Raw genomic sequence first — 1,848 nt, 5'->3', positions numbered from 1 at the left:
AGCAGCGAGCTCCGAGCCCGGCGCATGCGCCTTGAGCGCGGCGCCCCCACTCGGCTCCTCTCGGGCCGCGCTCGGCTATTTCCGCCTCTTTGTTTTAAACTCCGGGCCGAGCCTTTTAATTTTAACCCCCCCCACACACACCGTTTTTTTTTTTTTTCAATTTTTATTTCGTGATTTTTTTTAATTTATTTTTTCATCTTCCGCGAGGGGAGGGGAAGAAGAGCCGGTATCCCCCCCCGCCCCACTCCCCGCCTGCCCTCCCCTTCTTTCGCCCTCCCTTTCCCCACGAAGGACGGGCAGGGCAGGGCAGGGCGCCGGCGGCTCGCGGAGCGGAGCGGCGGACCCCCCCGGCGGCCGGAGACCGCGCCCCTCCCCGCACACGGACACGGCGCCGCCCCCCACCCCGGCAGGTCAGTGGGGCCGAGGCCTGCGGCGTCCCCGGGGCGGGGGGCGGCCTGTGCGTGGGGTTCGTGCGGCTCGAGGGGGGGGAGGGGGCGAGGGAGCGGCCTTGTGCCCCCGTGTGCGAGGGGGCTGCGCGTCAACTTTGTGTGCGCCGTTCTGGGGGGTGGCGGGGCTGATGTATGGGTTTATTGGAGCTGTGTGTGCTGCCATCCCCGCGCAGCCCCTGCTGGGGGCTGGGGGCACGCAGGTAGGTGTGGGGGAGCACGGAGCCCCCCGATAAACGGAAAATAAAGTCGTGCTGCCGGCGCTGGAGTGGCTGGATGCGCGTAGTCCGAGGTGTGTGGGTGTGCGCGTTTCGCATGGTCAGCTTCTGGTGGTTTTCTCCAAGTTTTAGTGACTTGGGTTGGTTCCTTCGAGTTCCTGCCCTGTTCCTGCAGAGTGTCCGTGCCCTGACCGTAATGAGGCGCATTGGGGGTCTGCTGTTACCGCTGCCTGGGTCTTCTTTTGCTGCTTGACAGGTATTTTTGGAAGTATGGAAGTATCGCTGTATGCAGGCTTTGTGTGGAAGCAGCCTAGCCATTTCCTGCCTTCTGCAGGAAATAGATGTGTCTGAGGAGCCAGGACCGAGAAATTCCATTTCATTGTCCCTATATGCTCTTGAACATCCAAGAAAAACAGCGCATACTTCCAGTATTTATCCAGATTGCCTTTCACAGCTGTCTTCTGGAGTCTCACAGATCAGTCAAGTTTATGTGTGAAAAGATTTGTGTTATAAAACTGAAAAGGAGGGGGGAGAAAAGTTGAGCTGCTGCTCAAGCATAGGTTCATCTTTACTATTTCATCTCATCCATAGATTGATCCTCTAGTGTAAACTGATTCCCTCTCTGAAGCCCGCTAAGTACATTGTTACAAGTCTTCTAGCTACCAGGTACTGTGGCTTTTTTTGTTTTGTTTTGTTGCTGTTTTGCTTTCTCTAAACTGTTGTTGCCATTTGGTAGGACAGCTGTGAACTTTACCTATTTATTTATTTATTTACTTGTAGTGGCAGGTCACGTAGGAGTCTGTGTGGTGAAGCTTGCTGTGTATTCCTTAAAGGGTGCTTTGCAGTTCACACAGCCCTTTGGTTGGTGACAAAATGAAATAAAAGCCTTCCACTGGTTTTGTTCAGCCAGGAGAAGGCTCAGGAGAGATCTGCTGGTGGCATTACAATACTGGAAGGGGTCTTAAGAGGGGAATCAACTTCTTGGACAAGTAGATAGTGATAGGAGCAGGGGGAACAGTTTTACACTTAAAGAGGGGAGATTTAGTTTAGATGTTAAGCAGAAATTCTTTACCTAGAGGGCGGTGAGGCCCTGGCACAGCTGCCCAGAGAAGCTGTGGTGCCCCATCTCTGGATGTGCTTGAGGCCAGGTTGGATGGGGTGCTGGGCAGCTGAGCTGGGGGGGG

General features: G+C 54.9%; 1 protein-coding gene across 3 annotated transcripts in view; it reads left to right on the top strand.

Moving 5' to 3' along the window:
- The first annotated feature begins 257 nt into the window (after window positions 1–257).
- Window positions 258–1,848, top strand: part of PCGF3 (polycomb group ring finger 3) — a 50,193-nt gene continuing 48,602 nt past the window's right edge. The window contains exons 1-2 of one of the 3 annotated variants that reach the window (XM_015849520.2): window positions 394–410; window positions 1,256–1,330. The gene's annotated coding sequence lies outside the window, so the exon portion shown is untranslated. Of the gene's footprint in view, window positions 411–1,255; window positions 1,331–1,848 lie in introns of all 3 variants that reach the window. The other 2 variants (XM_015849521.2, XM_015849518.2) reach the window with 2 other exon arrangements.

This window comes from Coturnix japonica, chromosome Z (genome assembly GCF_001577835.2).
Source record: "Coturnix japonica isolate 7356 chromosome Z, Coturnix japonica 2.1, whole genome shotgun sequence".
NCBI classification, from domain to species: Eukaryota; Metazoa; Chordata; class Aves; order Galliformes; family Phasianidae; genus Coturnix; species Coturnix japonica.
The sequence above is the reverse complement of the archived record's forward strand: the minus strand, read 5'-3'. Positions and strand labels throughout refer to the sequence as shown.